Genomic DNA, 15,853 nt, shown 5'->3' with positions numbered 1-15,853 from the left:
CGATACGTGGGGGTTCGGCGTGTGGTGCTTTCCCAGTTGAACAGGCGGCGGTGCAAACCCCGGAGCGCGACTCTCTTGAGGTGATGGAGTCCGTGCGCTCGGCGCCTGCCTGGCGCCCGTGCAGGAAAAGACGTCGCCGGGTGTTCAGTCCCCTTGACTGGCAGCCGGTGGCGGGTAGGGACGAAGGTTTGGAACTCTGCAGAGCAAGGAGGGAAAGGCTGCTTCCGGCCGGACGCCAGGCGGAGCGGGTTACTTCAGGGACGCGGTGCCTTCACCTCCTGCCAGGTTGGGCCTCGGCCGTAAGAGTTCACAGTCCCTTTCGTACGTGTTTTTGCCCAAACACCCCCCCCCCCACCAGCCCCCCTCTCTTCAGCCTAATTCGTCAGTCCCCAGCAGCCTCCAAGGGGCCTGGCCAGGTTCTTCTCCAATGTTCTGCAGGTGTATGTATGCACGCTGAATAGCCCAAACATGATTTGGCCTCTTTTTAAAAAGAGATTATATATATATATATATATATATATATATATATATATATATATATATATTTCAGAGAGGAAGGGAGAAGGAGATAGAGATAGAAACATCCATGATGAGAGAGAATCGTTTATCGGCTGCCTCCTTAACACGCCCCACTGGGGATGGAGCCCGAAACCCAGACATGTGCCCTTGGTCAGAATGGAACCCGGGACCCTATAGTCTGCAGGACCCAGGCTCTATCCCAGTGGTCGGCAAACTGCGGCTCGCGAGCCACATGCGGCTCGCGAGCCACATGCGGGTCTTTGGCCCCTCGAGTGTGGCTCTTCCACAAAATACCACGGCCTGGGCGAAAACCCTATTTTGAAGAAGTGGCGTTAGAAGAAGTTCCAGCGTGAATACATTAATGTCAGTACCTGATGCCATTTATTTTCTTTCTTGTGCTGTAGCTCTGACATCCATCCACGTTACCCACTGCTTTCACCTAATCCCCTGACCAGTGGAAATGCATTACCTTTCTCAGTGAGGCCCTTCCGCCAGCCCACGCCCCTACCAGCCCATCTGCCTGCAGCTGCAGTGGTTTCATCAAGCATAGCTCTGATCCCTAATCACCGGCTTCCTGTTGTCTGTAATTAAAGGCCAAAGTTACTAACTTGGATGCAAAACTTTATTTCCTCCCGTTCCCCTTTCGTTCTTCTTTTGCCCGTAACACCGATACTTTGGGTATTTGTTCAGTTCTTACCACTTTCTAACTTAAAGCTGAAATTATTTATATACAAGTCTCCCCCTTCACCTCCCCTCCCCCCATTAGACGATAAACAGACCTCACTTGGATTCATTTCTGCATCCTGCAGCGTGTAACTTTGTGCTTTGTGTAAAGGAAGCACTCAGTAAATGTAGCAACATTAACCTAGCAACAGTGTACAGGATAGTACAGATGGGCAGATAGGATAGTCTATTTATTTATTTATTTATTTATTTATTTTATTGATTTTTACAGAGAGGAAGGAAGAGGGATAGAGTTAGAAACATCGATGCGATGAGAGAGACATCGATCAGCTGCCTCCTGCACACCCCCCGCTGGGGATGTGCCCTCAACCAAGGTACATGCCCTTGACTGGAATCAAACCCGGGACCCTTGAGTCCGCAGGCGGACACTCTACCCACTGAGCCAAACCAGTTAGGGCCAGTTAGGATAGTCTTGATGCTGGGTAGTAAAGGGGAGAGGGGAAAGACCAAGGTTACAATAATTGGATAGTATTATCCTTAGAGCAGACCATGGGAGAAAAGGATTAGGGGGAATCAGGGAAGACTTTCCATTCCTGAAAGCTGGGAAGTTGGGACTGAGGGTAAAGTTGGTTATAAAGCAAAAATGAGCTCAGAGCTCCAAAAGATTTGTAGAATTTGAGATGGTAGTGAACTATCCAAAAGAAAAATTCAGGGGGTTGTTAGAAATACAGAACTTGCCCTAGCTGGTTTGGCTCAGTGGATAGAGCATCAGCCTGCTGACTGAAGGGTCCCAGGTTCGATTCCGGTCAAGGGCATGTACCTTGGTTGCGGGCACATCCCCAGTGGGGAGTGTGCAGGAGGCAGCTGATCGATGTTTCTCTCTCATCAATGGTTCTAACTCTCTATCCTTCTTCCTTCCTCTCTGTAAAAAAATCAATAAAATATATTTAAAAAAAAAAAGAAAAAGAAATACAGAACTGGCCCAGCTGGTATGGCTCAGTGGTTGAACATCGACCTATGAACCACGAGGTCATGGTTCAATTCCTGGGTCAGGGCACATGCCCAGGTTGTGGGCTCGATCAGGAGGCAGCTGATCAATGATTCTCTCTCATCATTGATGTTTCTCTCTGTCCCTCCCCCTTCCTTTCTGAAATCAATAAAAATATATATTAAAAAAAGAAATATAGAACTGAAGCTGAAGAAAGGCTGTAAATGTATGAGTCATCCATGAGACAAAACGGTTGAAATCAGTGTATATGATCTTCCTTTCCCGCAGAAGAACTATTTATAGAGGAAAGCAGAAGGCCAAGGCCTACGCCTCAGGAGATTTTCATATTTAAGAGGCAGGAATAGGAAATGTAAACCTTGAAGAGAAGATTCGAATGAATATGTGGGGAGTAATGTAGCAATTGAAAAACTCAGGAAAATGCTTCCCAACCTAGTAGCCAGAGACAGGGTATCAGGAAAAAGGAGTTATTTGAAGGCCAGCTTGTGATGGCGTTATTTCTAGGTAATCGGGACTTACACAGAAAAGTGTATATTTCTCTCCTTTTAATTCATAAATGGCACTTGGAAGCTTGGCTTCTGGGAGTTTCTGTGAAAAATTCTAGGTATTCCAGCCAATTTTCAAATGAAACTATTTTTGCCCATGATGTTCTCTCATGTTATGATATGTTATCAGTTATTACATCTCATTTTCTGACATCATCGGGAGATAATCTGTTCCACGAATAGAAATGTTCCAGATAACTGACTCTTAGCCTTTAAATATCAAGAACGTTTTCATTGGAACCACTTTTTAAAAGTATTTATTTATGTTTTTGGAGAGAGAGAAAGGGAGAGGGAGACAAAAAGAGAAACATTGATGGATCGGCTGCCTCCTGCGTGCATTGAGTCCACAACCTGGGCATGTGCCCTGACTGGGAATTGAACCAACAACCTTTTGGTGCACGGGACAATGCTCAACCCACAGCCACACCAGCCAGGGCTGGAACCACTTTTGATGGACGTATACATAGAATGTAGTACTTTTATGCCCAAACCAGAGTATTTGGGCCATAATTTGATCTTTGCTTGGCAACTCAAGGTCATTGCTATCAACAGTTAGGATATTCTGCTGCATGGTAATGTCCTTGGGCCTGTTGATGCACATGGAGAAGATTGCCCGTTGTTAATTGACTTCGCTGTCTCTGTTACTAGTGTTACATCTCGGTGTTTTTTCTTCTCACCACTTCATCAATTAACTTAAATTTTATCCCTAATTTTAAGCCTCACTTGGACCCGGTGATCTGGAGGCAGAGTAGACCAGCAGAAGCCCTGGCGCATCCTGGCGTGGAGAGAGACCTGCTTTCAGAGACAGCGAGTGACCTTGGACAATAACCATTTTAAAGATGGTTAAACTGAGGCTCAGGAGGGCAGATCATTTATTCGAGGGCACAGCTGGTAAGTGGCAGCAGGATTTTTTTTCAAGTCTGTGATATTTCCAAAGGCCTTGCTTTTTCCTCAGTGAAACACTGTTTTTCTCTTTTTTATTTTCTACTCCCACAAATCTTTAGCCACGTTAGGCGACTTTACTGCTGCTGTACAGCCCAGGATCTCCAACTGCACGGTGGGTGTGGACCCCCGGAAGGCAGGGGCTCTGCCCCGGCAGCGTCTCCACCAGGAAGTGAACTCCACAAGGTACCTGTCTCCTCACATTGCTCATCTCTGAAAAATCCTCTTGAAGGTACATCTCATCGGTAGGACCCAGGTCACAGGGCTGATCCCTAGCTCCTGATAGAGTTCTTATATCTTACATAAATGTTTAGTCTCCGAGAAAATATTTCAGGTTATATGAGGCATTGGTTTAATGAATCCTGGCCCGAGGATATTTTTTCCCCCCATTGATTTTTAGGGAGAATGGAAGAGAGAGGGAAAGACAGAGAAACATCGATGTGAGAGAGACATTGATTGGTTGCCTCCTGCGTGAGCCTCTACCAGGGCCCGGGCCGGGGAGGAGCCTGCATCCAAGGTACATGCCCTTGACTGGAATCGAACCTGGGACCCTTTGGTCAGCAGGCTAACGCTCTATTCACTGAGCCAAACGGGCTAGGGCTCTGAGGCATTGGTTTGGATTCACATCTGTACTCCTGTGGCTCTCGTTACATGGAATTGTTTTGAACAGATTCTACAAGATTTTAATCCAGTTCACCAGCTCAGTGTCATCCTCCCACATAAGGAGTTCTTTGTGTCAGGGACTTTTTTCCAGAGAGAGCAGGAAGCAAGCCAGTGCGAGTTACTAGTTTCTTTGCTGCCTGAGTATTGGGGAAGAGAAAGCTGTGAATTGGGCTTAAAGAGTCTTTTCCTGTTTTAAAATCTGTGATTGTGGTCTGAAGGTATTTCCCCCTCCTTTTTCCTAATGTTTGTTACATAAATAATGGCACAAACTATGTTTTCTAAGGAGAAGTGATTTGGATTTGAGTTACACAATATCTGCAGATTTCTATTGCATTTGACGGGGCCCACCCAAAGCAAATAATGGTACTAATATTTATGTCCTTCCTTCACTTTTTGTGGCCGATTTGTCTGCTCCATGGGCTGGCTGTAGTAATCTACTTCAGTACCTTTATCCTACCCACCTCTTTATCAAATATGTGACAGTCAGAAGGAACCTTGGACATGGACAGAGAGGCCAAGAGACTTGTCCAGAATTTACTCTCAACCACTCCTTCCCCCATACTGCCATCATATCTCCTTCCCGGTAATTTTCCAGAATCTTTTTCACTGAAGCGATCATCACAGTTTGCGTGTTAAAAAGCATTCTCTAAGCACTCAAGTGGCATGACTGAGTCAGAATCCTGAGCTGAGAGTGAGCTTCTGCTTGTTGTCCCCATTCTAGAGGGAAAAGTCTTCTGGGTCTCAGTCCAGGGTCTTGGCGAGTTTATTGTGACAGGCGGCCTGTTCTACATGTGTGTAAAGTGTAAAGTCAGCCTTGGCTAGTAATCTTTATTTTTATTATCTACTTATTTATTTAAAAAAGAGTAATTCTTTTTTTTTTTTTTTTTTTTTTTTTTTTACAGAGAGGAAGAGAGAGGGATAGAGAGTTAGAAACATCGATGAGAGAGAAACATCGATCAGCTGCCTCCTGCACACCCCCTACTGGGGATGTGCCCGCAACCAAGGTACATGCCCTTGACCGGAATCGAACCTGGGACCTTTCAGTCCGCAGGCCGACGCTCTATCCACTGAGCCAAACCGGTTTTGGCAAAAAAAAAAGAGTAATTCTTTATTGTTGGAAGTGTTACATATGTCCCTTTTGCCTAGTAGACTTTTAAAGGAAAGGTACAAAAAGCCCCGTTTAGAAAAAGATATTCAAGCGATGCAAGGTATCTTCGACATAAGTGAGTGTAACAGGGAATAAAAAGAGCACAGGCAAGGAGTCAGGACACTGGACTTAGTCCCTGTGGGCTGTTGTTGGACGAGATCATTGAGAGGATGTGACCAGCGGTTGACCCGCAAGCTGGACCCTCGCAGTCTGAGGCTCCTCATCTCTTCCCCTGTCCTGGGAGCATATGTTCTGACCACCGTCCCCACAGCCAGAGCCATTTTCAAGGACACATCTGTGAGAGAGTGAGCTGTTGTTGAGACCATTCTTCCGGAACCCAGTTAAGGCCTCTGTATAAACTTGGAAGATTCGGGGGGGTGGTGCAGAGATCTACTCACCTTGCAGTTGCCCATGACAAGCCTCCTATGTAAGTTACCTTGCTTACTAAAACCACCCCTGCCCTAGCCGGTTTGGCTCAGTGGATAGAGTGTCCGTTGCAGACTGAAGGGTCCCGGGTTCGATTCCGGTCAGGGGCACATGCTCAAGTTGTGGGCTCGATCCCCAGTGTGGGGCGTGCAGGAGGCAGCCGATCAATGTTTCTCTCTCATCATTGATGTTTCTATCTCTCCCCCTCCCTTCCTCTCTGAAATCAATAAAAATATATTAAAAAAACACACACACAAAAAAAACACCGCAATATGGTATGGTCTGCCTCTTTTTTCATCTTTCCTTCCCCTCACTGTGCGGGAGCCAATTTGCAAGCAAACAGTTATGCAAGTCACCATCCACCCCTCTGGGCCTTCTTTTTTCACTTAGTTTCCTATTTCACAGATAAAATTGAGGCTTTGGCATCAATTCCCTTGGTTTCCCAATCCCATCCCTACAGTCTGACCTCTTTCTGACCCCTTTCACCTTTTGTCTTTGAATTTGCTGCTGTGTGTCTTTGGCCTGTGCGCTCACTATTCTTCTGGGCATCAGTCCTGCAGTTATTCCTTCTCCTCTTCTCTGTTTTCAACTCTCCCTCTTTACTGGCTCCTCCCACCCCCACCCCCACCCCCACCATGTAAGTTTGCTCAAGTTTCTCCAGTTTCAAAACAAAACCGATACCCTGCGCTCAATCCCGTGTCCTCCTCCAAATATCTCGGATCTCCTTTCTCCGCATGGGGAGTCTCTTACAAAGAGCACTCTACACCTGCAGTACCACGGGGTCCCCTCCCCCTTCCTGTCCAGTGCAGCCTTGCTCTTGCCCCCAGACAGGCCACTGAAACCACTGTGGCAAAGTTCACTAGGGCGGAGTTGAACTAGGGCCAAATTCAAGGATGGTTTGTCTCAAAGCTTCAGTTTATTTAATACTAGAGGCCCAGTGCACGAAACTCGTGCACGGGGGGTGGTATCCCTCAGGCCAGCCTGCACCCTCTCCAATCTGGGAACCCTCGAGGGATGTCTGACTGCCCGTTTAGGCCCAATCCCTAAACAGGCAGTCGTACATCCCTCTCACAATCCAGGACTGCTGGCTCCCAACTGCTCGCCTGCCTGCCTTCCTGATTGCCCCTAACTGCTTCTGCCTGCCAGCCTGATTGATGCCTAACTGCTCCCCTGCCAGCATGTTTGCCCCTAACTGCCCTCCCCTTTAAGCCTGGTCACCCCTAACTGCCCTCCCCTTTAAGCCTGGTCCCTCCCAACTGCTCTCCCCTGCAGGCCTGGGTCCCACCCAACTTCCCTTCCCTGCAGGCCCGGTCACCCCCAACTTCCCTCCTCTGCTGGCCTGGTCACCCCTAACTGCCTCCCCTGCAGGCTTGTTGCCCTCAACTGCCCTCCCTTGCAGGCCTGGTCCTTCCCAACTGCCCTCCCCTGCTGGCCATCTTGTGGTGGCTATCTTGTGTCCACAAGGGGGCAGGATCTTTGACCACATGGGGGCAGCCATCTTGTGTGTTGGAGTGATGGTCAATCTGCATATTACTCTTATTAGATAGGATCTTCAGTTTATTTAATTCATGATTCTCCTCTGCCCTGGATTACTATTTCTTCTCTCTCTCTCTTTCTCTCTCTCTCTCTCTCTCTCTCTCTCCAACTCCTCATTCCCTTGCTTGTTCCTAAACTTTGGTGTCCCCATGGCCCCATCTACACTCTCCTTATGTTACCTATATAGACTCAGTCTCTTTTATGGCTTCCAGCTCTGTGCTGATGACTCCAGCCATCCATGATATCTGAGCTCCATACTCTTAAGTATTCCTGTCTCCTAGAAATGTCTATGCCTCTGTCCGACAGGCCTCTCTAGCACCTTTCTTCCTGAACCTGTTCATCACCCATCTCTATCTACATTTTCGAAGAATGCTTCCTTCTCGTTACCCACCCCAGAAACCTGGCAGCCATCTGGGACTCGGTCCTCTCTCTCATCCCACACACCCAGTCCCTCCCCAGGTCCTGTGGACTTCAGCTCCTGACCATTCCTTCTGAGTCCACGCCTCTCATTTCCTTCCACCACTCTTAGTTCTGACTCTTATCTCTTCTCCTGTAGACCATGGGCTCCAACTGGTCCCTGTAGCCAGCTTTGCTCCCCTGCACACCCTCTCTGTCCTGCTAGTTGAGTGTTTTTATTTAATTGTTATAAGCCCTAGCTGGTTTGGCTCAGTGGATAGAGCGTCAAGGGCACATGCCTGGGTTGTGGGCTCGATCCCCAGTGGGGGGCATGCAGGAGGCAGCCAGTCAATGATTCTCTCTCATCATTGATGTTTCTATCTTTCCTTCTCTCTTCCTCTCTGAAATCAATAAAGAAATATATTTTAAAAAAATAAATAAAACACAAACTTGATGACATTTATCCCTTGATCTATCCACCTTCCTAATTACTTCTAGGATACACTCTAAACTCCTCAGTATAGAATCACAGCCTGCCAAGATTCAGTTCTGTCCTATCTGTTCAGACTCATCTCCTGCCACTCCCTCTAACGAAATGCACAGCCACATCCCAGTGTGTCAGGCTCCTGGGAGAGTCCCTGTTGTGCTGTGCACATGCTGTTCCTTCTGCTTGCAGGGTCCTCCCCACTCGGGGCCACTTGGTGAATCTTCGCCTATCGCGTCATCTTCAGGCGGCCTTCCATAATGCACCCCCCTCTTTGTCCCCACCTCCAATTAGAACGGAATAGGTTTTCCTTTTGTTTTTATTTATTTATTTTTCATCCTCACCCGGTGATATTTTTCCATTGATTTTTAGAGAGAGTGGAAGAGAGAGAGAAACATCGATGTGAGAGAAACACATTGATTGGTTGCCTCCTCCACGTGCCCTGGCCAGGGCCCGGACCGGGGAGGAGCCTGCAGACACGGTATGTGCCCTTGAACGGAATTGAACCCAGGACCCTTCAGTCCACAGGCTGACGCTCTATCCACTGAGCCAAACTGGCTAGGGTTGAATATTTTTTCCTTTATATCCCCCCCCCTCTTTTTCCCCTTTATATCTTTAACATATATAGTCACATGTTCATGGCAATGTATTGTAATTTGTTTACATCCAGCTAAATGATAAACTCCTTAAGAATAAGGCTGTGTCTTTTACCTCTTTGGCAGTTAGCCTTGAGTCTGGCAACGTGATGCATAGCTGGCGTTCAGTAAATGGTTATTGATCTGCCTCCTACCTTCCTCTCCAGTTTTGTATTTGACTAATCTTTTCCCACTCAGTAAACACTCAACCATGTACACGCAGCTCCCCTCCTGTGCACAGCGTCTGTGTTCCCTGGACACCCCTTTATCACGGCGCCACTTGATTGAATCTGTCTGTTTTCATGTTCATCGTCCCGGCTGGGATGTCAGTGCCAGGAATCCAGGGACCGTGTGTGATGTCCTTGCCTCTTCATATGTTCCTGGGGCTAACACGCCCCAGGCAGCGCCGCAGCGTCTGTGAACATATGAATGAAGGACTCAGACTTGCTGATGTCCCTGTCTTCCAGCTCCAAAACCGTATGCTTTGAGGTTCCAGGAATTGTGACGTAACCTAGACGTTTTCTCTCAGTAGATGATCAGAGCAGTTGAAACACCGACTCACACAGTTGGCAGCGATAAAGGTAAACATTTAAGAAAGTGAGTCAGAGGAGGGTGAATCCTCCAGTGGGATCGGACTCGTTGGCAGTGAGTGTATCCAAGTTATCTCGGGCACCCCCTCTGCACCCGACGGCGGCTCCCATATGTTCCCTGCGGTGGCACATGCGCCCTGAGAGCTTCTCAGAAAGGTGTCTGACAGCCCCCTATGACTAAACTGGCTAGAAATGAGCTGAAAACACACTACTTCTCTGCAGCGAAAATTACTGTTTTTCCCATTAGCCTTTCACTTTCATTTGCTCATTTTTTTTGTCTTGTCAACTAAACACAGAATGTAGTCATTTATATTTTATTTCTGTTCACACAGAATTCGAGAGAAAACCCTAATCTACACACTCTATTAGGATTTGTGACCTTTCTTATTTTTTCACTCCACAAGTATTTATCAATATCCAGTATATTCCTAGGCTTAATGTTGGTGGAGTAAAGAGAATTAAAAACAAATAAACAAGGAACACAGATTTTAAAATCTACTTGGAAGAGTCAAGCAGAAGATAGTGATGATGTAGCATGTGCATTACGTAAAACTAGAGACCCGGTGCATGAAATTCGTGCATGGGAGGGGGGTGTCCCTCAGCCCGGCCTGCACCCTCTCCAATCTGGGACCCCTCAAGGGATGTCATCCTAATCCGGCAGTTGGACATCCCTCTCGCAATCTGGGACCGCTGGCTCCTAACTGCTCGCCTGCCTGCCAGCCTGATCCCCCTAACTGCTCTCCCCTGCCAGCCCGATCTCCCTAACTGCTCTCCCCTGTCGGCCTGATCCCCCTAACTGCTCTCCCCTGCCAGCCTGATCACCCCTAACTGCCTCTGCCTTGGCCCCGCCACCATGGCTTTGTCTGGAAGGACGTCCAGTCTAATTAACATATTACCCTTTTATTAGTGTAGATAGTGCATGGTAATCAATGGAGTGTGGGAAAAGGTAATTCCAGCCTAACTACAGAGACTTCAGAGTGAGGAGGAAAACCAGAGCCAAGTGCATTAACCAGGAGAAAATTACCGAAGGTGGTGAATCTCAACAGGCGGGCACACACACCCACACTCACACCCCCACCCCCACCCCCACTCACACCTATACCCCACACCCCCACACCCCTCCCCCCCAAGCCCCCCCACTCCCACACACCCCCACAAACACCCCCCCCACACACACCTCCACCCCCCCACTCACCCCCCCCCACACACATACACTCCCCACACACCCCCCACACAAACACACACCTCCACACCCCAGCCCCACACCCCCAGCCCCTCCCCCCCACACCCACACCCACACAAACACACACACACACACCACACACACACCTCCACACCCCCACTCCCCACACCCCCCACACCCTCCCCACACACACACCCCCCATGCACTTTCCCACACCCCCCTCCCATCCACACACACCCACACACACACATACACACACACACCCTACACCCCTTCCCCCCACACCCACACCCACACACACACAAACACACACCCCCCATACACCCACACCCACACACACCTCCACCCCCCCCACACCCCCACACACACCCCCATACACCCTCCCACACCCCCTCCCCCCCACACACACACATACCCCCACACACCCCCACACACACCTCCACCTCCCCACACCCCCACACACACCCCCTACACCCTCCCACACACCCCTCCCACACACACACACACACACACACATACACATACACACACATACCCCACACACACCCCACCTCCACACACACCCCACACACACACACCCCACCTCCACACACACACACACCACACAAACCCCAACACCCCCCCCCCCCCACACACACACACCCTCCCACACGCACACATGCACGCACGCACACTGGATTGCCAGAAGTAAGACCCTGTGAGAAACCTGGGTTTTGGGTATAGAGGATGGAGACTGGCCATTTTTCTGCTGAATAATCTTCAGAGCAAGACTCCATGGCTGCTCCGTTTCCCTTAGGCCAGCTCACAGCTCTTTCCTCCTCTTCTCTCCCAAGGCCCTCAGGGGCCCCTGGGTATTATCTCTCACATTTGGAATGGGTTGTGGTACTAGCTCACTTGAGGAAATGCCCGTCACTTAGGATTTCAGCATATCCGTTAGACATTGGGGAGGGTTGTCTCTGTTTTCCTCCGTGACAGGTCAGAGTCTGCTTCCTCCCACAGGTGGGGAGCTTTGCTCTGCAGAGATCTTCAGCATTTTTAGGTGAGAAGGGCATTGGCTTTGTTTTTTAAAAAATATACTTTTATTGATTTCAGAGAGGAAGGGAGAGAGAGAGAGTTAGAAACATCAATGATGAGAGAGAGTCATTGATCAGCTGCCTCCTGCACACCCCCTACTGGGGATCGGGGCCACAACCTGGGCATGTGCCCTTGACCAGAATTGAACATGGGACCCTTCAGTCTACAGGCCGATGCCCTATCCACTGAGCCAAACCGGCTAGGGTGGGCATTGGCTTTAGATGCCGACTAACCTGAGGGACTTTCACCAAGATAGAAGCTCATTTTCATCACTTCTACCTCCTAGATTATGATGATAAGGATTAACAAATATTAGTTCCCCCTCTTCTTCTTCACTGGGTTTCAGACCAAAGTAAAGCACTCTAACTTGGCTGACTCGGATAGGGAGACGTTCTGATACCACCATTTTTCAATAGTCCTGTGAAAACAGCATGTCAGTATGTGAATGCCCCGACCCCTGCTGTTCACTGAGCATTTACTACATGCCAGGCGCAGGCATTATATCTCTTTTACATACAAAGCTTGGAGGTGACAGGCACATTCCCCAAGGTTACACAAGGAAGCAGGAGAAATGAGATTTGAACTCAGCTTTCCTCCTATAGAAGGGACACGAAAGAACCTCCCGAACCACGTAATTGTACTGGAATTGTGAGAAATAGATCCCCATGGCAGGCCAGTCAAGAGCGCCCTCTGTGGCGAGAAACTAGAATGCAGATACCCTGTGGCATTGAAGCAAGATCCATTGGCTTCCACGTTAGACACAACTCCAGCCAGAACCTGGAGTCTGGCAGGCTTCAAGTGACTTCTCAGACTCCGTTGTTAATTATGTTTACTTTGGTTTATTCCTGAAACGGGAGGAAGTCAGGCAGGGAGGCCCCGCAATCCCTGCCTCTTACGTATCTCATGGACGTGTACCCAAAGTCTGGTGCCTCTTGAGAGCCCACACAAAGTGAGGGGGCCACCAGGCCTAAAGGACTGTGGCTTTACTCCTTATCACCCAGGAACAACTTGTAACCCCATAGAAGCCATCATTCTGCTACTCAGGACAAGGCCACATCACCTGGGCCTGACAGCCACCTCCTGGGCCCTGAAATTCCAGTTGTATGTTCCAGAACTTGGAGAACCCCCCCTTTCCTGTACCTACACAACAAGACCTAAGAATTTTCCATTTGTGTCCACTGGTGCTTTCCACGGACAGGCCTGGTCATGGCCTACTATGGACACAAAACATTGCATTCTGTTGTAAAAATTGAAGAATGCAAAGTGTATTCTTACCCAGTGGACCACCCCACCTTCAGGTAGAGGTGTAAGAGTTTATGGGTGATTACAGCCAAATTTTTGTGCAAAGGAGAAGCTCTAATAGACACGGAACAGATCAGTGATTGCCTGGGGTTTGGAGTGGGAGAGGGATTGACAAGTGAGCACGAGGGGTTTGGGGGATAGTGGAAATAGTCGGTAACTGGACTGTGGTGATGGTTGCACAGCCCCATACATTTGCTAAAAGTAATGAATTGTACACTTACAGTGGGTGGACTTTACGTAAATTATACGACGGGAAGAAAGGAAGGGAAGGGAAGGGAGGAAGGGAGGGAGGGAGGGAGGGAGGGAGGGAGGGAGGAAGGAAGGAAGGAAGGAAGGAAGGAAGGAAGGAAGGAAGGAAGGAAGGAAAGAAAGTCTGGATCGGCTTGAATATATGGCAAGAACTTCAGTGAAACCGCAGGGTAACTGGCCACAGAGTACAGAGAGAGAGATTTTGGCCTAGAAAATGTTAAGGGGAAGAGTTAACCCTTTGCACTCACTCGCTTTTTTCTCGATTCCTTTATTCTACTCGGGATTTAATTTTTTAAATATCCCAGATTTTACAAAGCGTGGCAGTAGAATAAAAAACAAGTTTCTTTTCATACAAACTTATTTATTTGGATTTTTTTATATTTCAAATTATTGATACATTCAAAGAGTAATTTTAATCTCGATGCTAACCGTGTCGAGTCACACTTGACATCTGAGTGCAAAAGGTTAATAATGAAAATCTTAGTGTCTAAATATCTAACGTTGAGTAGCCTGCCTCCTGATGTGCCCCGTGGAGAGATGGCAGTCATCTATATATATAAAAGCCCAGCGACCGGTATGGCAGAACAACCAGGACGACCAGTCGCTATGATGCACGCTGACCACCAGGGGGCAGACGCTCAATGTAGGAGCTGCCCCCTGGTGATCAGTGTGCTCCCACAGCGGGAGCACCAGTCAGCCAGAAGCTAGGCTCACGGCTGGCCTGCACAGCGGACATGGCGGGAGCCTCTTCTGCCTCCATGGCAGTGCTAAGGAGCAGCGAGCTAAGTGGTAAGGAGTGAGCAGGTGGGCGGTTAGGAACTAGCAGGCAAGTGGTAAGAAGTGAGCAGGCAGGCAGTTAGGAGCGAGGGGTCCAGGATTGCAAGAGGGATGTCCGACTGCCGGTTTAGGCCCAATCTGGCCTAAACCAGCAGTCAGACATCCCCCAAGGGGTCCCGAATTGAGAGGGTGAGAGGGTGCAGGCCGGGCTGAGGGGACCGCCCCCCCCAAACCCCCCCCCCCCCGTGTACAAATTTCATGCATTGGGCCTCTAGTAATATTAATAATGGCTGGGGCAGAAACAGCTCGTTTTCCCATCCCTGCATCCATTCTCTTCTTCCACAGTAGAGAGAGGGTTTGGAGGTGCTTGTTCAGAACTAGACTGACATTAACAGAGTCAGAGATTGATAGCAAGAGCCATAGTTTCTTGCTCCCATTAATCCTTTAACATCTATTTGAATTTTGAAATAAATTCTTCATAGTAAGAGTTGTTGCCTCTAAAGAAAAATGTCACGCCTAGCCAGTTTGGCTCAGTGGATAGAGCATCGGCCTGTGGACCAAAGGGTCCCAGGTTGGATTCTGGTCAAGGAAACATGCCCAGGTTGCAGGCTCCTCCCCAGCCAGGGCCCTGTTCGGGGCTTGTGCAGGAGGCAACCAATCGGTGTCTTTCTCTCACATCGATGTTTCTGTCTTTCTCTCTCTCTTCCACTCTAAAAATCAATGAAAAAATGTCCTCAGGTGATGATTAACAAAAAAAAAAAAAAGAAAGGAAAGAAAGAAAAATGTCAGGGTAAGACTGGCCAGCCCTCCAGGCCAGGAGCCCTTAGTACGACAGTTACTCACATGTATTTGAAAAGGTTGCCAAAGTGTAAGAATGATGCCGTTAGTGGCTCTGCCTTCCCAACAGCCTCTGTTCATCTCTGTGTGTGTGTCTGTCTGTCTCTCTCCACCTCCACCCCCCTCCTCCCTCAGTTGGTACAGAATTCTTGAGAGGAAGGACAGGAGTCACCAGTGTTAGAAACAAGATGGGTGCCCTAGTGGCCGGTAGCAAGTTGGGGCATGCGCTTCCTTTACCTCACCAAAATGATTTCAATTGTCTGCACCCATGACATGACCCAGAGCCCATGCCTCTATGAAAACTTTCAGAAATCAAGAGCTGCTCATTACTAAGGATTGGGTCTGTAATCAGGTGAGCCAGAGGCCAATTTATTAATCTACAACAAAAAAAAAATACAGCTTCCTTTCTCATCAATGGTCCAGGTGTCTCTTTTCTGGTGTCTGGGTATCCAGATGCTACAGGAGTCATCGACTGTGGCTTTCTACCTCTGCATCCCTTGAGCAGAGTTGGTGCCTGAGAAATACTGGCTAAACGGAATTGAATTTTGCCAGGGATGAGATCTTTGGTCAAACAGGAGCTGGAGATGTTTCACCCCACAGGTTAGCGTAGTCAAATGTTGTTGTTTTTGTTTTGTTTTAAATATATTTTTATTGTTTCCAGAGAAGAATGGAGAAGGAGAAAAAGAGAGAAGCATCAGTGATGAGTGTCATTGATTAAGTGCCTCCTGCACGCCCCACACTGGGGTTTGAGCCTGCAACCCAGGCATGTGCCCTGACCGGGAATCTAACCATGACCTCCTGGTTCATAGGTCGACCCTCAATCACAGAGGCATGCTGGCTGGGCTCAGATGTTGTTTG

General features: G+C 48.4%; 1 protein-coding gene across 3 annotated transcripts in view; it reads left to right on the top strand.

The window, feature by feature from the left end:
• The first annotated feature begins 51 nt into the window (after positions 1-51).
• The window catches only part of HOMER2 (homer scaffold protein 2), a 100,056-nt gene continuing 84,254 nt past the window's right edge, over positions 52-15,853 (top strand). The window contains exons 1-3 of one of the 3 annotated variants that reach the window (XM_079764141.1): positions 52-285; positions 3,472-3,645; positions 3,759-3,928. The gene's annotated coding sequence lies outside the window, so the exon portion shown is untranslated. The other 2 variants (XM_079764142.1, XM_079764144.1) reach the window with 2 other exon arrangements.

Source organism: Cnephaeus nilssonii, assembly GCF_951640355.1.
Source record: "Cnephaeus nilssonii genome assembly, chromosome: 24".
Classification (NCBI taxonomy): domain Eukaryota; kingdom Metazoa; phylum Chordata; class Mammalia; order Chiroptera; family Vespertilionidae; genus Cnephaeus; species Cnephaeus nilssonii.
The sequence above is the reverse complement of the archived record's forward strand: the minus strand, read 5'-3'. Positions and strand labels throughout refer to the sequence as shown.